Source organism: Oncorhynchus masou, chromosome 28 (genome assembly GCF_036934945.1).
Source record: "Oncorhynchus masou masou isolate Uvic2021 chromosome 28, UVic_Omas_1.1, whole genome shotgun sequence".
In the NCBI taxonomy this organism is placed as follows: domain Eukaryota; kingdom Metazoa; phylum Chordata; class Actinopteri; order Salmoniformes; family Salmonidae; genus Oncorhynchus; species Oncorhynchus masou.
The window spans coordinates 66870397-66897444 of NC_088239.1; the positions used below are offsets into that span (position 1 = coordinate 66870397).

General features: G+C 47.7%; 1 pseudogene; it reads right to left on the reverse strand.

Annotated features, from left to right (window-relative positions):
• LOC135517044 (cGMP-dependent protein kinase 1-like) overlaps positions 1-27048 on the reverse strand; it is a 36891-nt pseudogene that overhangs the window by 7799 nt on the left and 2044 nt on the right.

Here is a 27048-nt window from a genome sequence, read left to right on the forward strand (position 1 = left end):
CTTGACCAGCTCTACTACAGCCTTGTTGATGGGAATGGGGGTGTGTACTGCCCTCCATTTCCTGTAGTCCACGATAAACTGCTTTCTGATGCCGACGTTGAGGGAGAGGATGCTGTCCTGGCACTACACTGCCAGATCTCTGACCTCCTCCCTATAGGCTGTCTCATTATCGTCGGTGATCAGGCCTAACTCCTTCATGTCAGCGACAAACTTAATGACGGTGTTGGAATCATGCGAAGCCATGCAGTCGTGGGTGAACAGGGAGTACAGGAGGGGACTGAGCATGCACCCCTGAGGGCCCCCCGTGTTGAGGGTCAGCGTGGCGGATGTGTTGTTGCCTACCCTCACCATTGGGGAGTCCAGGATCCAGATGCAGAGGGAGGTGTTGAACGCTGAGCTGTAGTCAATGAACAGCATTCTCACATAGGTATTACTTTTTTTGTCCAGGTGGGAAACGGCAGTGTGGAGTGCATTTGAGACTGTGTCATCTGATGATCTGTTGGGGCGGTATGCAAATAGGAGCGATTTGGAGTGGGATGATGGTGTTGATGTGAGCCATGACCAGCCTTTCAAAGCATTTCATGGCTACAGGGACTATGGTGGTTTGCTTGAAATATATAGGTTTTACAGAATGGGTCAGGGAGAGGTTGAAAATGTCAGTGAAGAAACTTGCCAGCTGGCCTGCGCAAGCTCTGAGTACGCGTCCTGGTAATCCATCTGAATGTTAACCTGTTTAAAGTTCTTACACACATCGGCTACGGAGTTCGTGATCGTACTGTCATCTGGAACTGCTGGTGCTCTCATACATGGTTCAGTGTTGCTTGCATCAAAGTGAGCATAGAAGGTATTTAGCTCGTCTGGTAGGCTAGCGTCACTGGGCAGCTCTCGGCTGGGTTTCCCTTTGTAATCTGTGATAGTTTGCAAGCCCTGCCACACCCGACGAGCGTCAGAGCTAGTGAAGTAGGATTCGATCTTAATCCTGTAGTGATGCTTTGTCTGTTTGATGGTTCATAGTAGGGCATAGCAGGATTTCTAATAAGCTCTAGAGCAGTAGCTCTAGCCTTTAGGTTAGTGCGGATGTTGCCTGTAATCCACGGCTTCCGGTTGCGATATGTACGTACGGTCACTGTGGGGATGATGTTGTCAATGCACTTATTAATAAAGCCGGTGACTAATGTGGTAAACTCCTCAATGCCATCGGATGAATCGCGGAACAAATTCCAGTCTGTGCTAGCGAAACAGTCCTGTAGCTTAGTATCCGCTTCATCAAACCACTTCTGTATTGAGCGCGTCACTGTTACTTTCTGTTTGAGTGTTTGCTTATAAGCAGGAATCAGGAGGATAGAGTTATGGTCAGATTTGCCAAATGGAGGGTGAGGGAGAGCACTGTATGTGTCGCTGTGTGTGGAGTAAAGGTGATGTAGAGTGTGTGTCTCTGTGTATGGAGTAAAGGTGATCTAGACTGTATGTGTCTCTGTATATGGAGTAAAGGTGATCTAGAGTATATGTGTCTCTGTGTGTGGAGTAAAGGTGGTCTAGACTGTATGTGTCTCTGTGTACGGAGTAAAGGTGATCTATAGTGTATGTGTCTCTGTATATGGAGTAAAGGTGATCTAGAGTGTGTGTGTCTCTGTGTATGGAGTAAAGGTGATCTATAGTGTATGTGTCTCTGTGTATGGAGTAAAGGTGATCTATAGTGTATGTCTCTGTGTATGGAGTAAAGGTGATCTATAGTGTATGTCTCTGTGTATGGAGTAAAGGTGGTTAAGACTGTATGTGTCTCTGTGTATGGAGTAATAGTGGTCTAGACTGTATGTGTCTCTGTGTATGGAGTAAAGGTGGTATAGACTGTATGTGTCTCTGTGTATGGAGTAAAGGTGATCTAGAGTGTATGTGTCTCTGTGTATGGAGTAAAGGTGGTCTAGACTGTATGTGTCTCTGTGTATGGAGTAAAGGTGATCTATAGTGTATGTCTCTGTGTATGGAGTAAAGGTGATCTATAGTGTATGTGTCTCTGTGTATGGAGTAAAGGTGTCTCTGTGTATGGAGTAAAGGTGATCTATAGTGTATGTCTCTGTGTATGGAGTAAAGGTGATCTAGAGTGTATGTGTCTCTGTGTATGGAGTAAAGGTGGTCTAGACTGTATGTGTCTCGGTGTATGGAGTAATGGTGGTCTAGACTGTATGTGTCTCTGTGTATGGAGTAAAGGTGATCTAGAGTGTATGTGTCTCTGTGTATGGAGTAAAGGTGGTCTAGACTGTATGTGTCTCTGTGTATGGAGTAAAAGTGGTCTAGACTGTATGTGTCTCTGTGTATGGAGTAAAGGTGATCTATAGTGTATGTGTCTCTGTGTATGGATTAAAGGTGATCTAGACTGTATGTGTCTCTGTGTATGGAGAAGAGGTGATGTGGAGAGTATGTGTCTCTGTGTGTGAAGTAAAGGTGATCTAAAGTGTATGTGTCTCTGTATATGGAGAAAAGGTGATCTATTGTGTATGTGTCTCTGTATATGGAGTAAAGGTGATGTAGAGTGTATGTGTCTCTGTGTATGGAGTAAAGGTGATCTAGAGTGTATGTGTCTCTGTGTGTGGAGTAAAGGTGATCTAGAGTGTATGTGTCTCTGTGTATGGAGTAAAGGTGATCTATAGTGTATGTGTCTCTGTGTATGGAGTAAAGGTGATCTATAGTGTATGTGTCTCTGTGTATGGAGTAAAGGTGATCTAGAGTGTATGTGTCTCTGTGTATGGAGTAAAGGTGATGTAGACTGTATGTGTCTCTGTGTATGGAGTAAAGGTGATGTAGAGTGTATGTGTCCCTGTGTATGGAGTAAAGGTGATGTAGAGTGTATGTGTCCCTGTGTATGGAGTAAAGGTGATGTAGAGTGTATGTGTCTCTGTATATGGAGTAAAGGTGATGTAGAGTGTATGTGTCCCTGTGTATGGAGTAAAGGTGATGTAGAGTGTATGTGTCCCTGTGTATGGAGTAAAGGTGATCTAGACTGTATGTGTCTCTGTATATGGAGTAAAGGTGATGTAGAGTGTATGTGTCCATGTGTATGGAGTAAAGGTGATCTAGACTGTATGTGTCTCTGTATATGGAGTAAAGGTGATGTAGAGTGTATGTGTCCCTGTGTATGGAGTAAAGGTGATCTAGACTGTATGTGTCTCTGTATATGGAGTAAAGGTGATCTATAGTGTATGTGTCTCTGTGTATGGAGTAAATGTGATCTAGAGTGTATGTGTCTCTGTATATGGAGTAAAGGTGATGTAGAGTGTATGTGTCCCTGTGTATGGAGTAAAGGTGATGTAGAGTGTATGTGTTCCTGTGTATGGAGTAAAGGTGATCTAGACTGTATGTGTCTCTGTATATGGAGTAAAGGTGATGTAGAGTGTATGTGTCCCTGTATATGGAGTAAAGGTGATATAGAGTGTATGTGTCCCTGTGTATGGAGTAAAGGTGATGTAGAGTGTATGTGTCTCTGTATATGGAGTAAAGGAGATCTATAGTGTATGTGTCTCTGTGTATGGAGTAAAGGTGATCTAGAGTGTATGTGTCTCTGTGTATGGAGTAAAGGTGGTCTAGACTGTATGTGTCTCTGTGTATGGAGTAATGGTGGTCTAGACTGTATGTGTCTCTGTGTATGGAGTAAAGGTGATCTAGAGTGTATGTCTCTGTGTATGGAGTAAAGGTTTTCTAGACTGTATGTGTCTCTGTGTATGGAGTAAAGGTGGTCTAGACTGTATGTGTCTCTGTGTATGGAGTAAAGGTGATCTAGAGTGTATGTGTCTCTGTGTATGGAGTAAAGGTGATCTAGAGTGTATGTGTCTCTGTGTATGGAGTAAAGGTGATCTATAGTGTATGTTTCTTTGTATATGGAGAAAAGGTGATCTATAGTGTATGTGTCTCTGTGTGTGGAGTAAAGGTGATGTAGACTGTATGTGTCTCTGTGTATGGAGTAAAGGTGATCTATAGTGTATGTTTCTCTGTATATGGAGAAAAGGTGATCTATAGTGTATGTGTCTCTGTGTGTGGAGTAAAGGTGATCTAGAGTGTATGTGCCTCTGTGTATGGAGTAAATGTGGTCTAGACTGTATGTGTCTCTGTGTATGAAGTAAAGGTGATCTAGAGCGTATGTGTCTCTGTGTATTGAGGAAAGGTGATGTAGAGTGTATGTGTCTCTGTGTATGGAGTAAAGGTGATAAGAAGTGTATGTGTCTCTGTGTGTGGAGTAAAGGTGATCTATACTGTATGTGTCTCTGTGTATGGAGTAAAGGTGATCTACAGTGTATGTGTCTCTGTGTATGGAGTAAAGGTGATCTAGAGTGTATGTGTCTCTGTGTATGGAGTAAAGGTGATATATAGTGTATGTGTCTCTGTGTATGGAATAAAGGTGATCTAGAGTGTATGTGTCTCTGTGTATGGAGTAAAGGTGGTCTAGACTGTATGTGTCTCTGTGTATGGAGTAATGGTGGTCTAGACTGTATGTGTCTCTGTGTATGGAGTAAAGGTGATCTAGAGTGTATGTGTCTCTGTGTATGGAGTAAAGGTGATCTAGACTGTATGTGTCTCTGTGTATGGAGTAAAGGTGATCTAGAGTGTATGTGTCTCTGTGTATGGAGTAAAGGTGATCTAGAGTGTATGTGTCTCTGTGTATGGAGTAAAGGTGATGTAGAGTGTATGTGTCTCTGTGTGTGGAGTAAAGGTGATCTATTGTGTATGTGTCTCTGTGTATGGAGTAAAGGTGATCTAGTTTTGATCCTCTAGTTGTACAGGTGACGTGCTGGTAGAAATTAGGTAAAACGGATTTAAAATTTCCTGCAATAAAATCACCAGTTTATGGTCCTATACAGCTTGTTGAGTGTGGTTTTAGTGCCAGCATCGGTTTGTGGTGGTAAATAGACAGCTACAAAAAATACAGATGTATGGTCTACAGCTTATCATGAGGTATTCTAACTCAGGCGAGTAGAACCTCAAGACTTCCTTAATATTAGAGATCACGCAACGGCTGTTATTGTCAAAGAGACACACACCACCCCCCGATCTTACCGGACTCTGCCGTTCTATCCTGCCAATGCATAGAAAAACTAGCTAGATGTATATTATCCATGTCCTTGTTCAGCCATGACTTCGAGAAGCATAGTATATTACTGATCTTAATGTCCCTGTTGATAAAATAGACTCGTACGGAGCTAGTCCAGTTGATTCTCAAGCGATTGCACATTTGGCAATAGAACAGAGGGTGGAGGCTATTTATTTACTCGCCACCGTAGTCTTACCAGAGTGCATGCGCGCCAGCCTTTATAGCGCCATCTCCTCCTCCTTCGAGTGTCAGGATTTGGGCCTGGACCATAAAATTCAATATGAAGTAGACATCCTCATCCAACTGGAGGTTAGTGATCGCTGTTCTGATGTCCAGTAGCTATTTTCAGTCATAGAAAATTATGGTGGAAACATTATGTACAAACAAGTTACGATCAGGGCAAAACCCTCCACAAAATAGCACAATATTGGTCAGGAGACCATAAAACGGCCGCTTTCCAATGCAGCTCCATTGTGGTTGAGGGTAGGGTTAAACTGGCATGTGGACATGGAGCGAGGGTTTTGGTTGAGGGTAGGGTTAAACTGGGATGTGGACATGAAGAAAGGGTTTTGGTTGAGGGTAGGGTTAAACTGGGAAGGGGACATGAAGCGAGGGTTTTGGTTGAGGGTAGGGTTAAACTGGGATGTGGACATGAAGCGAGGGTTTTGGTTGAGGGTAGGGTTAAACTGGGATGTGGACATGAAGAAAGGGTTTTGGTTGAGGGTAGGGTTAAACTGGGAAGGGGACATGAAGCGAGGGTTTTGGTTGAGGGTAGGGTTAAACTGGGATGTGGACATGAAGCGAGGGTTTTGGTTGAGGGTAGGGTTAAACTGGGATGTGGACATGAAGCGAGGGTTTTGGTTGAGGGTAGGGTTAAACTGGGATGTGGACATGAAGCGAGGGTTTTGGTTGAGGGTAGGGTTAAACTGGGATGTGGACATGAAGCGAGGTTTAGGGTTTTGGTTGAGGGTAGGGTTAAACTGGGATGTGGACATGAAGCGAGGGTTAGGGTTTTGGTTGAGGGTAGGGTTAAACTGGGATGTGAACATGAAGCGAGGGTTAGGGTTTTGGTTGAGGGTAGGGTTAAACTGGGATGTGGACATGAAGCGAGGGTTTTGGTTGAGGGTAGGGTTAAACTGGGATGTGGACATGAAGCGAGGGTTAGGGTTTTGGTTGAGGGTAGGGTTAAACTGGGATGTGGACATGAAGCGAGGTTTAGGGTTTTGGTTGAGGGTAGGGTTAAACTGGGATGTGGACATGAAGCGAGGGTTAGGGTTTTGGTTGAGGGTAGGGTTAAACTGGGATGTGGACATGAAGCGAGGGTTAGGGTTTTGGTTGAGGGTAGGGTTAAACTGGGATGTGGACATGAAGAAATGGTTTTGGTTGAGGGTAGGGTTAAACTGGGAAGGGGACATGAAGCGAGGGTTTTGGTTGAGGGTAGGGTTAAACTGGGATGTGGACATGAAGCGAGGGTTTTGGTTGAGGGTAGGGTTAAACTGGGATGTGGACATGAAGCGAGGGTTTTGGTTGAGGGTAGGGTTAAACTGGGATGTGGACATGAAGCGAGGGTTAGGGTTTTGGTTGAGGGTAGGGTTAAACTGGGATGTGGACATGAAGCGAGGTTTAGGGTTTTGGTTGAGGGTAGGGTTAAACTGGGATGTGGACATGAAGCGAGGGTTAGGGTTTTGGTTGAGGGTAGGGTTAAACTGGGATGTGAACATGAAGCGAGGGTTAGGGTTTTGGTTGAGGGTAGGGTTAAACTGGGATGTGGACATGAAGCGAGGGTTTTGGTTGAGGGTAGATTTAAACTGGGATGTGGACATGAAGCGAGGGTTAGGGTTTTGGTTGAGGGTAGGGTTAAACTGGGATGTGGACATGAAGCGAGGGTTTTGGTTGAGGGTAGGGTTAAACTGGGATGTGGACATGAAGCGAGGGTTACGGTTGAGGGTAGGGTTAAACTGGGATGTGAACATGAAGCGAAGGTTAGGGTTTTGGTTGAGGGTAGGGTTAAACTGGGATGTGGACATGAAGCGAGGGTTAGGGTTTTGGTTGAGGGTAGGGTTAAACTGGGATGTGGACATGAAGCGAGGGTTTTGGTTGAGGGTAGGGTTAAACTGGGATGTGGACATGAAGCGAGGGTTACGGTTTTGGTTGAGGGTAGGATTAAACTGGGATGTGGACATGAAGCGAGGGTTTTGGGTGAGGGTAGGGTTAAACTGGGATGTGAACATGAAGCGAGGGTTAGGGTTTTGGTTGAGGGTAGGGTTAAACTGGGATGTGGACATGAAGCGAGGGTTAGGGTTTTGGTTGAGGGTAGGGTTAAACTGGGATGTGGACATGAAGCGAGGTTTAGGGTTTTGGTTGAGGCTAGGGTTAAACTGGGATGTGCACATTAAGCAAGGGTTTTGGTTGAGGGTAGGGTTAAACTGGGATGTGGACATGAAGCGAGGGTTTTGGTTGAGGGTAGGTTTAAACTGGGATGTGGACATTAAGCGAGGGTTTTGGTTGAGGGTAGGATTAAACTGGGATGTGGACATGAAGCGAGGGTTTTGGTTGAGGGTAGGTTTAAACTGGGATGTGGACATGAAGCGAGGGTTTTGGTTGAGGGTAGGGTTAAACTGGGATGTGGACATGAAACGAGGGTTTTGGTTGAGGGTAGGTTTAAACTGGGATGTGGACATGAAGCGAGGTTTAGGGTTTTGGTTGAGGGTAGGGTTAAACTGGGATGTGGACATGAAGTGAGGGTTAGGGTTTTGGTTGAGGGTAGGTTTAAACTGGGATGTGGACATGAAGCGAGGGTTAGGGTTTTGGTTGAGGGTAGGGTTAAACTGGGATGTGGACATGAAGCGAGGGTTAGGGTTTTGGTTGAGGGTAGGGTAAAACTGGGATGTGGACATGAAGCGAGGGTTTTGGTTGAGGGTAGGGTTAAACTGGGATGTGGACATGAAGCGAGGGTTTTGGTTGAGGGTAGGGTTAAACTGGGATGTGGACATGAAGCGAGGTTTAGGGTTTTGGTTGAGGGTAGGGTTAAACTGGGATGTGGACATGAAGCGAGGGTTAGGGTTTTGGTTGAGGGTAGGGTTAAACTGGGATGTGGACATGAAGCGAGGGTTAGGGTTTTGGTTGAGGGTAGGGTTAAACTGGGATGTGGACATGAAGCAAGGGTTAGGGTTTGGGTTGAGGGTAGGGTTAAACTGGGATGTGGACATGAAGCGAGGGTTAGGGTTTTGGTTGAGGGTAGGTTTAAACTGGGATGTGGACATGAAACAAGGGTTAGGGTTTTGGTTGAGGGTAGGTTTAAACTGGGATGTGGACATGAAGCGAGGGTTAGGGTTTTGGTTGAGGGTAGGGTTAAACTGGGATGTGGACATGAAGCGAGGTTTAGGGTTTTGGTTGAGGGTAGGGTAAAACTGGGATGTGGACATGAAGCGAGGGTTTTGGTTGAGGGTAGGGTTAAACTGGGATGTGGACATGAAGCGAGGGTTTTGGTTGAGGGTAGGGTTAAACTGGGATGTGTACATGAAGCGAGGGTTTTGGTTGAGGGTAGGTTTAAACTGGGATGTGGATATGAAGCGAGGGTTAGGGTTTTGGTTGAGGGTCGGGTTAAACTGGGATGTGGACATGAAGCGAGGCTTTTGGTTGAGGGTAGGGTTAAACTGGGATGTGGACATCAAGCGAGGCTTTTGGTTGAGGGTAGGGTTAAACTGGGATGTGGACATGAAGCGAGGGTTTTGGTTGAGGGTAGGTTTAAACTGGGATGTGGACATGAAGCGAGGGTTTTGGTTGAGGGTAGGTTTAAACTGGGATGTGGACATGAAGCGAGGGTTTTGGTTGAGGGTAGGGTTAAACTGGGATGTGGACATGAAGCGAGGGTTTTGGTTGAGGGTAGGTTTAAACTGGGATGTGGACATGAAGCGAGGGTTAGGGTTTTGGTTGAGGGTAGGTTTAAACTGGGATGTGGACATTAAGCGAGGGTTTTGGTTGAGGGTAGGTTTAAACTGGGATGTGGACATGAAGCGAGGGTTTTGGTTGAGGGTAGGGTTAAACTGGGATGTTGACATGAAGCGAGGGTTTTGGTTGAGGGTAGGTTTAAACTGGGATGTGGACATGAAGCGAGGGTTAGGGTTTTGGTTGAGGGTAGGGTTAAACTGGGATGTGGACATGAAGCGAGGGTTAGGGTTTTTGTTGAGGGTAGGGTTAAACTGGGATGTGGACATGAAGCGAGGGTTAGGGTTTTGGTTGAGGGTAGGGTTAAACTGGGATGTGGACATGAAGCGAGGGTTTTGGTTGAGGGTAGGGTTAAACTGGGATGTGGACATGAAGCGAGGGTTTTGGTTGAGGGTAGGTTTAAACTGGGATGTGGACATGAAGCGAGGGTTAGAGTTTTGGTTGAGGGTAGGGTTAAACTGGGATGTGGACATGAAGCGAGGGTTAGGGTTTTGGTTGAGGGTAGGGTTAAACTGGGATGTGGACATGAAACGAGGGTTAGGGTTTTGGTTGAGGGTAGGTTTAAACTGGGATGTGGACATGAAGCGAGGGTTAGGGTTTTGGTTGAGGGTAGGGTTAAACTGGGATGTGGACATGAAGCGAGGGTTAGGGTTTTTGTTGAGGGTAGGGTTAAACTGGGATGTGGACATGAAGCGAGGGTTAGGGTTTTGGTTGAGGGTAGGGTTAAACTGGGATGTGGACATGAAGCGAGGGTTTTGGTTGAGGGTAGGGTTAAACTGGGATGTGGACATGAAGCAAGGGTTTTGGTTGAGGGTAGGTTTAAACTGGGATGTGGACATGAAGCGAGGGTTAGAGTTTTGGTTGAGGGTAGGGTTAAACTGGGATGTGGACATGAAGCGAGGGTTAGGGTTTTGGTTGAGGGTAGGTTTAAACTGGGATGTGGACATGAAACGAGGGTTAGGGTTTTGGTTGAGGGTAGGTTTAAACTGGGATGTGGACATGAAGCGAGGGTTAGGGTTTTGGTTGAGGGTAGGGTTAAACTGGGATGTGGACATGAAGCGAGGGTTAGGGTTTTGGTTGAGGGTAGGGTTAAACTGGGATGTGGACATGAAGCGAGGGTTAGGGTTTTGGTTGAGGGTAGGGTTAAACTGGGATGTGGACATGAAGCGAGGGTTAGGGTTTTGGTTGAGGGTAGGGTTAAACTGGGATGTGGACATGAAGCGAGGGTTAGGGTTTTGGTTGAGGGTAGGTTTAAACTGGGATGTGGACATGAAGCGAGGGTTAGGGTTTTGGTTGAGGGTAGGGTTAAACTGGGATGTGGACATGAAGCGAGGGTTAGGGTTTTGGTTGAGGGTAGGGTTAAACTGGGATGTGGACATGAAGCGAGGGTTTTGGTTGAGGGTAGGGTTAAACTGGGATGTGGACATGAAACGAGGGTTAGGGTTTTGGTTGAGGGTAGGGTTAAACTGGGATGTGGACATGAAGCGAGGGTTAGGGTTTTGGTTGAGGGTAGGGTTAAACTGGGATGTGGACATGAAGCGAGGGTTAGGGTTTTGGTTGAGGGTAGGGTTAAACTGGGATGTGGACATGAAGCGAGGGTTTTGGTTGAGGGTAGGGTTAAACTGGGATGTGGACATGAAGCGAGGGTTTTGGTTGAGGGTAGGTTTAAACTGGGATGTGGACATGAAGCGAGGGTTAGGGTTTTGGTTGAGGGTAGGTTTAAACTGGGATGTGGACATGAAGCGAGGGTTAGGGTTTTTGTTGAGGGTAGGTTTAAACTGGGATGTGGACATGAAGCGAGGGTTAGGGTTTTGGTTGAGGGTAGGGTTAAACTGGGATGTGGACATGAAGCGAGGGTTAGGGTTTTGGTTGAGGGTAGGTTTAAACTGGGATGTGGACATGAAGCGAGGGTTAGGGTTAGGGTTGAGGGTAGGGTTAAACTGGGATGTGGACATGAAGCGAGGGTTAGGGTTGAGGGTAGGGTTAAACTGGGATGTGGACATGAAGCGAGGGTTAGGGTTTTGGTTGAGGGTAGGGTTAAACTGGGATGTGGACATGAAGCGAGGGTTAGGGTTAGGGTTGAGGGTAGGGTTAAACTGGGATGTGGACATGAAGCGAGGGTTAGGGTTGAGGGTAGGGTTAAACTGGGATGTGGACATGAAGCGAGGGTTAGGGTTTTGGTTGAGGGTAGGTTTAAACTGGGATGTGGACATGAAGCGAGGGTTAGGGTTTTGGTTGAGGGTAGGGTTAAACTGGGATGTGGACATGAAGCGAGGGTTAGGATTAGGGTTGAGGGTAGGGTTAAACTGGGATGTGGACATGAAGCGAGGGTTAGGGTTGAGGGTAGGGTTAAACTGGGATGTGGACATGAAGCGAGGGTTAGGGTTTTGGTTGAGGGTAGGTTTAAACTGGGATGTGGACATGAAGCGAGGGTTAGGGTTTTGGTTGAGGGTAGGGTTAAACTGGGATGTGGACATGAAGCGAGGGTTAGGGTTTTGGTTGAGGGTAGGGTTAAACTGGGATGTGGACATGAAGCGAGGGTTAGGGTTTTGGTTGAGGGTAGGGTTAAACTGGGATGTGGACATGAAGCGAGGGTTAGGGTTTTGGTTGAGGGTAGGGTTAAACTGGGATGTGGACATGAAGCGAGGGTTAGGGTTTTGGTTGAGGGTAGGGTTAAACTGGGATGTGGACATGAAGCGAGGGTTTTGGTTGAGTGTAGGGTTAAACTGGGATGTGGACATGAAGCGAGGGTTACGGTTTTGGTTGAGGGTAGGATTAAACTGGGATGTGGACATGAAGCGAGGGTTTTGGGTGAGGGTAGGGTTAAACTGGGATGTGAACATGAAGCGAGGGTTAGGGTTTTGGTTGAGGGTAGGGTTAAACTGGGATGTGGACATGAAGCGAGGGTTAGGGTTTTGGTTGAGGGTAGGGTTAAACTGGGATGTGGACATGAAGCGAGGTTTAGGGTTTTGGTTGAGGGTAGGGTTAAACTGGGATGTGGACATGAAGAGAGGGTTTTGGTTGAGGCTAGGGTTAAACTGGGATGTGCACATTAAGCAAGGGTTTTGGTTGAGGGTAGGGTTAAACTGGGATGTGGACATGAAGCGAGGGTTTTGGTTGAGGGTAGGTTTAAACTGGGATGTGGACATTAAGCGAGGGTTTTGGTTGAGGGTAGGATTAAACTGGGATGTGGACATGAAGCGAGGGTTTTGGTTGAGGGTAGGTTTAAACTGGGATGTGGACATGAAGCGAGGGTTTTGGTTGAGGGTAGGGTTAAACTGGGATGTGGACATGAAGCGAGGGTTTTGGTTGAGGGTAGGTTTAAACTGGGATGTGGACATGAAGCGAGGTTTAGGGTTTTGGTTGAGGGTAGGGTTAAACTGGGATGTGGACATGAAGTGAGGGTTAGGGTTTTGGTTGAGGGTAGGTTTAAACTGGGATGTGGACATGAAGCGAGGGTTAGGGTTTTGGTTGAGGGTAGGGTTAAACTGGGATGTGGACATGAAGCGAGGGTTAGGGTTTTGGTTGAGGGTAGGGTAAAACTGGGATGTGGACATGAAGCGAGGGTTTTGGTTGAGGGTAGGGTTAAACTGGGATGTGGACATGAAGCGAGGGTTTTGGTTGAGGGTAGGGTTAAACTGGGATGTGGACATGAAGCGAGGTTTAGGGTTTTGGTTGAGGGTAGGGTTAAACTGGGATGTAGACATGAAGCGAGGGTTAGGGTTTTGGTTGAGGGTAGGGTTAAACTGGGATGTGGACATGAAGCGAGGGTTAGGGTTTTGGTTGAGGGTAGGGTTAAACTGGGATGTGGACATGAAGCAAGGGTTAGGGTTTGGGTTGAGGGTAGGGTTAAACTGGGATGTGGACATGAAGCGAGGGTTAGGGTTTTGGTTGAGGGTAGGTTTAAACTGGGATGTGGACATGAAACAAGGGTTAGGGTTTTGGTTGAGGGTAGGTTTAAACTGGGATGTGGACATGAAGCGAGGGTTAGGGTTTTGGTTGAGGGTAGGGTTAAACTGGGATGTGGACATGAAGCGAGGTTTAGGGTTTTGGTTGAGGGTAGGGTAAAACTGGGATGTGGACATGAAGCGAGGGTTTTGGTTGAGGGTAGGGTTAAACTGGGATGTGGACATGAAGCGAGGGTTTTGGTTGAGGGTAGGGTTAAACTGGGATGTGTACATGAAGCGAGGGTTTTGGTTGAGGGTAGGTTTAAACTGGGATGTGGATATGAAGCGAGGGTTAGGGTTTTGGTTGAGGGTCGGGTTAAACTGGGATGTGGACATGAAGCGAGGCTTTTGGTTGAGGGTAGGGTTAAACTGGGATGTGGACATCAAGCGAGGCTTTTGGTTGAGGGTAGGGTTAAACTGGGATGTGGACATGAAGCGAGGGTTTTGGTTGAGGGTAGGTTTAAACTGGGATGTGGACATGAAGCGAGGGTTTTGGTTGAGGGTAGGTTTAAACTGGGATGTGGACATGAAGCGAGGGTTTTGGTTGAGGGTAGGGTTAAACTGGGATGTGGACATGAAGCGAGGGTTTTGGTTGAGGGTAGGTTTAAACTGGGATGTGGACATGAAGCGAGGGTTAGGGTTTTGGTTGAGGGTAGGTTTAAACTGGGATGTGGACATTAAGCGAGGGTTTTGGTTGAGGGTAGGTTTAAACTGGGATGTGGACATGAAGCGAGGGTTTTGGTTGAGGGTAGGGTTAAACTGGGATGTTGACATGAAGCGAGGGTTTTGGTTGAGGGTAGGTTTAAACTGGGATGTGGACATGAAGCGAGGGTTAGGGTTTTGGTTGAGGGTAGGGTTAAACTGGGATGTGGACATGAAGCGAGGGTTAGGGTTTTTGTTGAGGGTAGGGTTAAACTGGGATGTGGACATGAAGCGAGGGTTAGGGTTTTGGTTGAGGGTAGGGTTAAACTGGGATGTGGACATGAAGCGAGGGTTTTGGTTGAGGGTAGGGTTAAACTGGGATGTGGACATGAAGCGAGGGTTTTGGTTGAGGGTAGGTTTAAACTGGGATGTGGACATGAAGCGAGGGTTAGAGTTTTGGTTGAGGGTAGGGTTAAACTGGGATGTGGACATGAAGCGAGGGTTAGGGTTTTGGTTGAGGGTAGGGTTAAACTGGGATGTGGACATGAAACGAGGGTTAGGGTTTTGGTTGAGGGTAGGTTTAAACTGGGATGTGGACATGAAGCGAGGGTTAGGGTTTTGGTTGAGGGTAGGGTTAAACTGGGATGTGGACATGAAGCGAGGGTTAGGGTTTTTGTTGAGGGTAGGGTTAAACTGGGATGTGGACATGAAGCGAGGGTTAGGGTTTTGGTTGAGGGTAGGGTTAAACTGGGATGTGGACATGAAGCGAGGGTTTTGGTTGAGGGTAGGGTTAAACTGGGATGTGGACATGAAGCAAGGGTTTTGGTTGAGGGTAGGTTTAAACTGGGATGTGGACATGAAGCGAGGGTTAGGGTTTTGGTTGAGGGTAGGGTTAAACTGGGATGTGGACATGAAGCGAGGGTTAGGGTTTTGGTTGAGGGTAGGGTTAAACTGGGATGTGGACATGAAGCGAGGGTTAGGGTTTTGGTTGAGGGTAGGGTTAAACTGGGATGTGGACATGAAGCGAGGGTTAGGGTTTTGGTTGAGGGTAGGGTTAAACTGGGATGTGGACATGAAGCGAGGGTTAGAGTTTTGGTTGAGGGTAGGGTTAAACTGGGATGTGGACATGAAGCGAGGGTTAGGGTTTTGGTTGAGGGTAGGTTTAAACTGGGATGTGGACATGAAACGAGGGTTAGGGTTTTGGTTGAGGGTAGGTTTAAACTGGGATGTGGACATGAAGCGAGGGTTAGGGTTTTGGTTGAGGGTAGGGTTAAACTGGGATGTGGACATGAAGCGAGGGTTAGGGTTTTGGTTGAGGGTAGGGTTAAACTGGGATGTGGACATGAAGCGAGGGTTAGGGTTTTGGTTGAGGGTAGGGTTAAACTGGGATGTGGACATGAAGCGAGGGTTAGGGTTTTGGTTGAGGGTAGGGTTAAACTGGGATGTGGACATGAAGCGAGGGTTAGGGTTTTGGTTGAGGGTAGGTTTAAACTGGGATGTGGACATGAAGCGAGGGTTAGGGTTTTGGTTGAGGGTAGGGTTAAACTGGGATGTGGACATGAAGCGAGGGTTAGGGTTTTGGTTGAGGGTAGGGTTAAACTGGGATGTGGACATGAAGCGAGGGTTTTGGTTGAGGGTAGGGTTAAACTGGGATGTGGACATGAAACGAGGGTTAGGGTTTTGGTTGAGGGTAGGGTTAAACTGGGATGTGGACATGAAGCGAGGGTTAGGGTTTTGGTTGAGGGTAGGGTTAAACTGGGATGTGGACATGAAGCGAGGGTTAGGGTTTTGGTTGAGGGTAGGGTTAAACTGGGATGTGGACATGAAGCGAGGGTTTTGGTTGAGGGTAGGGTTAAACTGGGATGTGGACATGAAGCGAGGGTTTTGGTTGAGGGTAGGTTTAAACTGGGATGTGGACATGAAGCGAGGGTTAGGGTTTTGGTTGAGGGTAGGTTTAAACTGGGATGTGGACATGAAGCGAGGGTTAGGGTTTTTGTTGAGGGTAGGTTTAAACTGGGATGTGGACATGAAGCGAGGGTTAGGGTTTTGGTTGAGGGTAGGGTTAAACTGGGATGTGGACATGAAGCGAGGGTTAGGGTTTTGGTTGAGGGTAGGTTTAAACTGGGATGTGGACATGAAGCGAGGGTTAGGGTTAGGGTTGAGGGTAGGGTTAAACTGGGATGTGGACATGAAGCGAGGGTTAGGGTTGAGGGTAGGGTTAAACTGGGATGTGGACATGAAGCGAGGGTTAGGGTTTTGGTTGAGGGTAGGGTTAAACTGGGATGTGGACATGAAGCGAGGGTTAGGGTTAGGGTTGAGGGTAGGGTTAAACTGGGATGTGGACAACGAGGGTTGGGATGTGGTTAAACTGGGATGTGGACATGAAGCGAGGGTTAGGGTTTTGGTTGAGGGTAGGTTTAAACTGGGATGTGGACATGAAGCGAGGGTTAGGGTTTTGGTTGAGGGTAGGGTTAAACTGGGATGTGGACATGAAGCGAGGGTTAGGATTAGGGTTGAGGGTAGGGTTAAACTGGGATGTGGACATGAAGCGAGGGTTAGGGTTGAGGGTAGGGTTAAACTGGGATGTGGACATGAAGCGAGGGTTAGGGTTTTGGTTGAGGGTAGGTTTAAACTGGGATGTGGACATGAAGCGAGGGTTAGGGTTTTGGTTGAGGGTAGGGTTAAACTGGGATGTGGACATGAAGCGAGGGTTAGGGTTTTGGTTGAGGGTAGGGTTAAACTGGGATGTGGACATGAAGCGAGGGTTAGGGTTTTGGTTGAGGGTAGGGTTAAACTGGGATGTGGACATGAAGCGAGGGTTAGGGTTTTGGTTGAGGGTAGGGTTAAACTGGGATGTGGACATGAAGCGAGGGTTAGGGTTTTGGTTGAGGGTAGGGTTAAACTGGGATGTGGACATGAAGCGAGGGTTTTGGTTGAGTGTAGGGTTAAACTGGGATGTGGACATGAAGCGAGGGTTACGGTTTTGGTTGAGGGTAGGATTAAACTGGGATGTGGACATGAAGCGAGGGTTTTGGGTGAGGGTAGGGTTAAACTGGGATGTGAACATGAAGCGAGGGTTAGGGTTTTGGTTGAGGGTAGGGTTAAACTGGGATGTGGACATGAAGCGAGGGTTAGGGTTTTGGTTGAGGGTAGGGTTAAACTGGGATGTGGACATGAAGCGAGGTTTAGGGTTTTGGTTGAGGGTAGGGTTAAACTGGGATGTGGACATGAAGAGAGGGTTTTGGTTGAGGCTAGGGTTAAACTGGGATGTGCACATTAAGCAAGGGTTTTGGTTGAGGGTAGGGTTAAACTGGGATGTGGACATGAAGCGAGGGTTTTGGTTGAGGGTAGGTTTAAACTGGGATGTGGACATTAAGCGAGGGTTTTGGTTGAGGGTAGGATTAAACTGGGATGTGGACATGAAGCGAGGGTTTTGGTTGAGGGTAGGTTTAAACTGGGATGTGGACATGAAGCGAGGGTTTTGGTTGAGGGTAGGGTTAAACTGGGATGTGGACATGAAGCGAGGGTTTTGGTTGAGGGTAGGTTTAAACTGGGATGTGGACATGAAGCGAGGTTTAGGGTTTTGGTTGAGGGTAGGGTTAAACTGGGATGTGGACATGAAGTGAGGGTTAGGGTTTTGGTTGAGGGTAGGTTTAAACTGGGATGTGGACATGAAGCGAGGGTTAGGGTTTTGGTTGAGGGTAGGGTTAAACTGGGATGTGGACATGAAGCGAGGGTTAGGGTTTTGGTTGAGGGTAGGGTAAAACTGGGATGTGGACATGAAGCGAGGGTTTTGGTTGAGGGTAGGGTTAAACTGGGATGTGGACATGAAGCGAGGGTTTTGGTTGAGGGTAGGGTTAAACTGGGATGTGGACATGAAGCGAGGTTTAGGGTTTTGGTTGAGGGTAGGGTTAAACTGGGATGTGGACATGAAGCGAGGGTTAGGGTTTTGGTTGAGGGTAGGGTTAAACTGGGATGTGGACATGAAGCGAGGGTTAGGGTTTTGGTTGAGGGTAGGGTTAAACTGGAATGTGTACATGAAGCAAGGGTTAGGGTTTGGGTTGAGGGTAGGGTTAAACTGGGATGTGGACATGAAGCGAGGGTTAGGGTTTTGGTTGAGGGTAGGTTTAAACTGGGATGTGGACATGAAACAAGGGTTAGGGTTTTGGTTGAGGGTAGGTTTAAACTGGGATGTGGACATGAAGCGAGGGTTAGGGTTTTGGTTGAGGGTAGGGTTAAACTGGGATGTGGACATGAAGCGAGGGTTAGGATTAGGGTTGAGGGTAGGGTTAAACTGGGATGTGGACATGAAGCGAGGGTTAGGGTTGAGGGTAGGGTTAAACTGGGATGTGGACATGAAGCGAGGGTTAGGGTTTTGGTTGAGGGTAGGTTTAAACTGGGATGTGGACATGAAGCGAGGGTTAGGGTTTTGGTTGAGGGTAGGGTTAAACTGGGATGTGGACATGAAGCGAGGGTTAGGGTTTTGGTTGAGGGTAGGGTTAAACTGGGATGTGGACATGAAGCGAGGGTTAGGGTTTTGGTTGAGGGTAGGGTTAAACTGGGATGTGGACATGAAGCGAGGGTTAGGGTTTTGGTTGAGGGTAGGGTTAAACTGGGATGTGGACATGAAGCGAGGGTTAGGGTTTTGGTTGAGGGTAGGGTTAAACTGGGATGTGGACATGAAGCGAGGGTTTTGGTTGAGTGTAGGGTTAAACTGGGATGTGGACATGAAGCGAGGGTTACGGTTTTGGTTGAGGGTAGGATTAAACTGGGATGTGGACATGAAGCGAGGGTTTTGGGTGAGGGTAGGGTTAAACTGGGATGTGAACATGAAGCGAGGGTTAGGGTTTTGGTTGAGGGTAGGGTTAAACTGGGATGTGGACATGAAGCGAGGGTTAGGGTTTTGGTTGAGGGTAGGGTTAAACTGGGATGTGGACATGAAGCGAGGTTTAGGGTTTTGGTTGAGGGTAGGGTTAAACTGGGATGTGGACATGAAGAGAGGGTTTTGGTTGAGGCTAGGGTTAAACTGGGATGTGCACATTAAGCAAGGGTTTTGGTTGAGGGTAGGGTTAAACTGGGATGTGGACATGAAGCGAGGGTTTTGGTTGAGGGTAGGTTTAAACTGGGATGTGGACATTAAGCGAGGGTTTTGGTTGAGGGTAGGATTAAACTGGGATGTGGACATGAAGCGAGGGTTTTGGTTGAGGGTAGGTTTAAACTGGGATGTGGACATGAAGCGAGGGTTTTGGTTGAGGGTAGGGTTAAACTGGGATGTGGACATGAAGCGAGGGTTTTGGTTGAGGGTAGGTTTAAACTGGGATGTGGACATGAAGCGAGGTTTAGGGTTTTGGTTGAGGGTAGGGTTAAACTGGGATGTGGACATGAAGTGAGGGTTAGGGTTTTGGTTGAGGGTAGGTTTAAACTGGGATGTGGACATGAAGCGAGGGTTAGGGTTTTGGTTGAGGGTAGGGTTAAACTGGGATGTGGACATGAAGCGAGGGTTAGGGTTTTGGTTGAGGGTAGGGTAAAACTGGGATGTGGACATGAAGCGAGGGTTTTGGTTGAGGGTAGGGTTAAACTGGGATGTGGACATGAAGCGAGGGTTTTGGTTGAGGGTAGGGTTAAACTGGGATGTGGACATGAAGCGAGGTTTAGGGTTTTGGTTGAGGGTAGGGTTAAACTGGGATGTGGACATGAAGCGAGGGTTAGGGTTTTGGTTGAGGGTAGGGTTAAACTGGGATGTGGACATGAAGCGAGGGTTAGGGTTTTGGTTGAGGGTAGGGTTAAACTGGAATGTGGACATGAAGCAAGGGTTAGGGTTTGGGTTGAGGGTAGGGTTAAACTGGGATGTGGACATGAAGCGAGGGTTAGGGTTTTGGTTGAGGGTAGGTTTAAACTGGGATGTGGACATGAAACAAGGGTTAGGGTTTTGGTTGAGGGTAGGTTTAAACTGGGATGTGGACATGAAGCGAGGGTTAGGGTTTTGGTTGAGGGTAGGGTTAAACTGGGATGTGGACATGAAGCGAGGTTTAGGGTTTTGGTTGAGGGTAGGGTAAAACTGGGATGTGGACATGAAGCGAGGGTTTTGGTTGAGGGTAGGGTTAAACTGGGATGTGGACATGAAGCGAGGGTTTTGGTTGAGGGTAGGGTTAAACTGGGATGTGTACATGAAGCGAGGGTTTTGGTTGAGGGTAGGTTTAAACTGGGATGTGGATATGAAGCGAGGGTTAGGGTTTTGGTTGAGGGTCGGGTTAAACTGGGATGTGGACATGAAGCGAGGCTTTTGGTTGAGGGTAGGGTTAAACTGGGATGTGGACATCAAGCGAGGCTTTTGGTTGAGGGTAGGGTTAAACTGGGATGTGGACATGAAGCGAGGGTTTTGGTTGAGGGTAGGTTTAAACTGGGATGTGGACATGAAGCGAGGGTTTTGGTTGAGGGTAGGTTTAAACTGGGATGTGGACATGAAGCGAGGGTTTTGGTTGAGGGTAGGGTTAAACTGGGATGTGGACATGAAGCGAGGGTTTTGGTTGAGGGTAGGTTTAAACTGGGATGTGGACATGAAGCGAGGGTTAGGGTTTTGGTTGAGGGTAGGTTTAAACTGGGATGTGGACATTAAGCGAGGGTTTTGGTTGAGGGTAGGTTTAAACTGGGATGTGGACATGAAGCGAGGGTTTTGGTTGAGGGTAGGGTTAAACTGGGATGTTGACATGAAGCGAGGGTTTTGGTTGAGGGTAGGTTTAAACTGGGATGTGGACATGAAGCGAGGGTTAGGGTTTTGGTTGAGGGTAGGGTTAAACTGGGATGTGGACATGAAGCGAGGGTTAGGGTTTTTGTTGAGGGTAGGGTTAAACTGGGATGTGGACATGAAGCGAGGGTTAGGGTTTTGGTTGAGGGTAGGGTTAAACTGGGATGTGGACATGAAGCGAGGGTTTTGGTTGAGGGTAGGGTTAAACTGGGATGTGGACATGAAGCGAGGGTTTTGGTTGAGGGTAGGTTTAAACTGGGATGTGGACATGAAGCGAGGGTTAGAGTTTTGGTTGAGGGTAGGGTTAAACTGGGATGTGGACATGAAGCGAGGGTTAGGGTTTTGGTTGAGGGTAGGGTTAAACTGGGATGTGGACATGAAACGAGGGTTAGGGTTTTGGTTGAGGGTAGGTTTAAACTGGGATGTGGACATGAAGCGAGGGTTAGGGTTTTGGTTGAGGGTAGGGTTAAACTGGGATGTGGACATGAAGCGAGGGTTAGGGTTTTTGTTGAGGGTAGGGTTAAACTGGGATGTGGACATGAAGCGAGGGTTAGGGTTTTGGTTGAGGGTAGGGTTAAACTGGGATGTGGACATGAAGCGAGGGTTTTGGTTGAGGGTAGGGTTAAACTGGGATGTGGACATGAAGCAAGGGTTTTGGTTGAGGGTAGGTTTAAACTGGGATGTGGACATGAAGCGAGGGTTAGGGTTTTGGTTGAGGGTAGGGTTAAACTGGGATGTGGACATGAAGCGAGGGTTAGGGTTTTGGTTGAGGGTAGGGTTAAACTGGGATGTGGACATGAAGCGAGGGTTAGGGTTTTGGTTGAGGGTAGGGTTAAACTGGGATGTGGACATGAAGCGAGGGTTAGGGTTTTGGTTGAGGGTAGGGTTAAACTGGGATGTGGACATGAAGCGAGGGTTAGGGTTTTGGTTGAGGGTAGGTTTAAACTGGGATGTGGACATGAAGCGAGGGTTAGGGTTTTGGTTGAGGGTAGGGTTAAACTGGGATGTGGACATGAAGCGAGGGTTAGGGTTTTGGTTGAGGGTAGGGTTAAACTGGGATGTGGACATGAAGCGAGGGTTTTGGTTGAGGGTAGGGTTAAACTGGGATGTGGACATGAAACGAGGGTTAGGGTTTTGGTTGAGGGTAGGTTTAAACTGGGATGTGGACATGAAGCGAGGGTTAGGGTTTTGGTTGAGGGAGGGTTAAACTGGGATGTGGACAAACGAGGGTTTTGGGATAGGGTTAAACTGGGATGTGGACATGAAGCGAGGGTTTTGGTTGAGGGTAGGTTTAAACTGGGATGTGGACATGAAGCGAGGGTTAGGGTTTTGGTTGAGGGTAGGTTTAAACTGGGATGTGGACATGAAGCGAGGGTTAGGGTTTTGGTTGAGGGTAGGGTTAAACTGGGATGTGGACATGAAGCGAGGGTTAGGGTTTTGGTTGAGGGTAGGTTTAAACTGGGATGTGGACATGAAGCGAGGGTTAGGGTTAGGGTTGAGGGTAGGGTTAAACTGGGATGTGGACATGAAGCGAGGGTTAGGGTTGAGGGTAGGGTTAAACTGGGATGTGGACATGAAGTGAGGGTTAGGGTTTTGGTTGAGGGTAGGGTTAAACTGGGATGTGGACATGAAGCGAGGGTTAGGATTAGGGTTGAGGGTAGGGTTAAACTGGGATGTGGACATGAAGCAAGGTTTTGGGTTGAGGGTAGGGTTAAACTGGGATGTGGACATGAAGCGAGGGTTAGGGTTTTGGTTGAGGGTAGGTTTAAACTGGGATGTGGACATGAAGCGAGGGTTAGGGTTTTGGTTGAGGGTAGGGTTAAACTGGGATGTGGACATGAAGCGAGGGTTAGGGTTTTGGTTGAGGGTAGGGTTAAACTGGGATGTGGACATGAAGCGAGGGTTAGGGTTTTGGTTGAGGGTAGGGTTAAACTGGGATGTGGACATGAAGCGAGGGTTAGGGTTTTGGTTGAGGGTAGGGTTAAACTGGGATGTGGACATGAAGCGAGGGTTTTGGTTGAGGGTAGGGTTAAACTGGGATGTGGACATGAAGCGAGGGTTTTGGTTGAGGGTAGGTTTAAACTGGGATGTGGACATTAAGCGAGGGTTAGGGTTTTGGTTGAGGGTAGGTTTAAACTGGGATGTGGACATGAAGCGAGGGTTAGGGTTTTTGTTGAGGGTAGGTTTAAACTGGGATGTGGACATGAAGCGAGGGTTAGGGTTTTGGTTGAGGGTAGGGTTAAACTGGGATGTGGACATGAAGCGAGGGTTAGGGTTTTGGTTGAGGGTAGGTTTAAACTGGGATGTGGACATGAAGCGAGGGTTAGGGTTAGGGTTGAGGGTAGGGTTAAACTGGGATGTGGACATGAAGCGAGGGTTAGGGTTGAGGGTAGGGTTAAACTGGGATGTGGACATGAAGCGAGGGTTAGGGTTTTGGTTGAGGGTAGGGTTAAACTGGGATGTGGACATGAAGCGAGGGTTAGGGTTAGGGTTGAGGGTAGGGTTAAACTGGGATGTGGACATGAAGCGAGGGTTGGGTTGAGGGTAGGGTTAAACTGGGATGTGGACATGAAGCGAGGGTTAGGGTTTTGGTTGAGGGTAGGTTTAAACTGGGATGTGGACATGAAGCGAGGGTTAGGGTTTTGGTTGAGGGTAGGGTTAAACTGGGATGTGGACATGAAGCGAGGGTTAGGATTAGGGTTGAGGGTAGGGTTAAACTGGGATGTGGACATGAAGCGAGGGTTAGGGTTGAGGGTAGGGTTAAACTGGGATGTGGACATGAAGCGAGGGTTAGGGTTTTGGTTGAGGGTAGGTTTAAACTGGGATGTGGACATGAAGCGAGGGTTAGGGTTTTGGTTGAGGGTAGGGTTAAACTGGGATGTGGACATGAAGCGAGGGTTAGGGTTTTGGTTGAGGGTAGGGTTAAACTGGGATGTGGACATGAAGCGAGGGTTAGGGTTTTGGTTGAGGGTAGGGTTAAACTGGGATGTGGACATGAAGCGAGGGTTAGGGTTTTGGTTGAGGGTAGGGTTAAACTGGGATGTGGACATGAAGCGAGGGTTAGGGTTTTGGTTGAGGGTAGGGTTAAACTGGGATGTGGACATGAAGCGAGGGTTAGGGTTGAGGGTAGGGTTAAACTGGGATGTGGACATGAAGCGAGGGTTAGGGTTTTGGTTGAGGGTAGGGTTAAACTGGGATGTGGACATGAAGCGAGGGTTAGGGTTTTGGTTGAGGGTAGGGTTAAACTGGGATGTGGACATGAAGCGAGGGTTAGGGTTTTGGTTGAGGGTAGGGTTAAACTGGGATGTGGACATGAAGCGAGGGTTAGGGTTTTGGTTGAGGGTAGGGTTAAACTGGGATGTGGACATGAAGCGAGGGTTAGGGTTTTGGTTGAGGGTAGGGTTAAACTGGGATGTGGACATGAAGCGAGGGTTAGGGCATAGCTGGTTAGGCAATTTGTTTACAGTCAGGTTTTACTTGCAGTTCCTCGAGATTTACACACACTCACCTGTCTCTCAGTAGAGTCCACAGTTCTCCTCTCAGACAGGCCTCCTGCAGCATGTACAGATATTTAGAGTCCCTGAATGTCCTATACAACCTGGACAGGACACACAGCGTCAGTGTGTTTGTGTGTTTGTGTGTACCTGACGGTGAATGGGCTGTGTGGTGTGTGTATCTGTGTTTATGTGTACCTGACGGTGAAGGGGCTGTGTGGTGTGTGTATCTGTGTTTATGTGTACCTGACGGTGAAGGGGTTGTGTGGTGTGTGTATCTGTGTTTGCGTGTACCTGACATTTAAGGGGTTGTGTGGTGTGTGTACCTGACGGTGAAGGGGTTGTGTGGTGTGTGTACCTGACGGTGAAGGGGTTGTGTGGTGTGTGTACCTGACGGTGAAGGGGCTGTGTGGTGTGTGTACCTGATGGTGAAGGGGTTGTGTGGTGTGTGTACCTGACGGTGAAGGGGCTGTGTGGTGTGTGTACCTGACGGTGAAGGGGCTGTGTGGTGTGTGTACCTGATGGTGAAGGGGTTGTGTGGTGTGTGTACCTGACGGTGAAGGGGCTGTGTGGTGTGTGTACCTGATGGTGAAGGGGTTGTGTGGTGTGTGTACCTGACGGTGAAGGGGCTGTGTGGTGTGTCTACCTGACGGTGAAGGGGCTGTGTGGTGTGTGTACCTGACGGTGAAGGGGCTGTGTGGTGTGTGTACCTGACGGTTAAGGGTTGTGTGGTGTGTGTACCTGACGGTGAAGGGGCTGTGTGGTGTGTGTACCTGACGGTGAAGGGGCTGTGTGGTGTGTGTACCTGACGGTGAAGGGGTTGTGTGGTGTGTGTACCTGACGGTGAAGGGGCTGTGTGGTGTGTGTACCTGACGGTGAAGGGGCTGTGTGGTGTGTGTACCTGATGGTGAAGGGGCTGTGTGGTGTGTGTACCTGACGGTGAAGGGGCTGTGTGGTGTGTGTACCTGATGGTGAAGGGGTTGTGTGGTGTGTGTACCTGACGGTGAAGGGGCTGTGTGGTGTGTGTACCTGATGGTGAAGGGGCTGTGTGGTGTGTGTACCTGACGGTGAAGGGGCTGTGTGGTGTGTCTACCTGACGGTGAAGGGGCTGTGTGGTGTGTGTACCTGACGATGAAGGGGCTGTGTGCATCCATCATGATGCGTCTCTCTGAGAGGATGTGGCCTTGTTGGCTGGTGTCCAGAATGTGACGCTTCTTTAGAACCTTCAGAGCAAAGGACCGACTGGTGTCACTCTTTAACTGAACCTGAAGACACACACATTATACAAATTAAACACACACACACACACACAGGCATTACAGACACACACTCATGTAAGCACACACACATTATATACACACACACTCACACTTACCAGCTGGACGCGACTGAAGCCTCCTAGTCCGAGGGTGCAGATGACGTGGAAATCAGTGAGAGACACACTGGAGAAAAACCCTGCCTCTGCCTCCAACCTTGATTGACAAGGGGTCAATCAATTTCCCGTTATCTTTTCACTGTAATCAGCGAGTCTATATGGTTATATACAGTTGAAGTCGGAAGATTACATACACTTAGGTATTAAAACTCGTTTTTCAATCATTCCACAAATTTCCCGTTAACAAACTATAGTTTTGGCAAGTCAGTTAGGACATCTACTTTGTGCATGACATAAATAATTTTTCCAACAATTGTTTACAGACAGATTCACTTATAATTCACTGTATCACAATTCCAGTGGGTCAGAAGGTTACATACACTAAGTTGACTGTGCCTTTAAACAGCTTGGAAAATTCCAGAAAATGATGTCATGGCTTTAGAAGATTCTGATAAGCTAATTGACATAATTTGAGTCAATTGGAGGTGTACCTGTGGATGTACCTGTGGAACAACAGCAAAGGATCTTGTGAAGATGCTGGAGGAAACAGGTACAAAAGTATCGATATCCACAGTAAAAGGAGTCCTATACCGATATAACGTGAAAGGCCGCTCAGCAAGGAAGAAACCTCTGCTCCAATAGCGCCATAAAAAAGCCAGACTACGGTTTGCAACTGCACATGGGGAGAAAGATCGTACTTTTTGAAGAAATGTCCTCTGGTCTGATGAAACAAAAATAGAACTGTTTGTCCATAATGACCATCGTTATGTTTGGAGGAAATACGGGAAGGCTTGCAAGCCAAAGAACACCATTCCAACCGTGAAGCACGGGGGTGGCAACATCATGTTGTGGGGGTGCCTTGCTGCAGGAGGGACTGGTGCACTTCACAAAATAGATGGCATCAGAAGGATGGAAAAGTATGTGGATATATTGAAGCAACATCTCAAGACATCAGTCAGGAAGTTAAAGCTTGGTCGCACATGGGTCTTCCAAATGGACAATGACCCCAAGCATACTTCCAAAGTTGTGGCAAAATGGCTTAAGGACAACAAAGTCAAGGTATTGGATGAATGAATGACATGAATGACCTGGAACAGGGGAGGGGTAGGGTTACACAACTACACATCAACCAATGAAGAACCATTCAATTACACGCACACACACACTCTCTCTCTCTCCTGGGCTCTCTCTGTCAACGACCAGACAGGTGACTTCTCCTACTGCCGTGACACTGGCCGTACGAACATCTTCCCTGGTGGGAGAGAAATAGGAAGTCATCTTTATTTTTATCTTCCCTTTGCCTAATAGAACTCTACTCTTATTATTTGAGACTGTATGTTTGTTTATTGGTTGGTTTGTTTGGTATGTTACATGCACTCATATATGTATGTCAGGTTTGTGTTTGGATGTCCATTAAAGCTGCTTGTTGTTGTTTAGTGTTTAGCAGTGCTGTTGTCTCACCCTTTCAGCGCCTGCTCTCCAAACCAGTCCCCCCTAGTGAGAGTTGTTAAAAACTCTAGCTCCTCTTTGATTGATTTCTGCTGCGTGACCTTTACCTGAGGGCAGACAGAAGAAATGACCCAAAGAAGGGGGAGAGGAGAGGGGAAGAGGAGAGGAGGGGGAAGAGGGAGAGGAGAGCTGAAGAAGGGGGAGAGTAGAGGGGAAAAAGAGGGGAGAGAAGAGGGGAAGAGGAGGGAGAGGAGAGGGGAAGGAGGGAGAGGAGAGGGGAAGAAGGAGGGAGAGGAGAGTCCCACTTGTTGTTGGTTCTTCACAAAAAAATGCAGTTTTATATCTTTATGTTTGAAGCCTGAAATGTG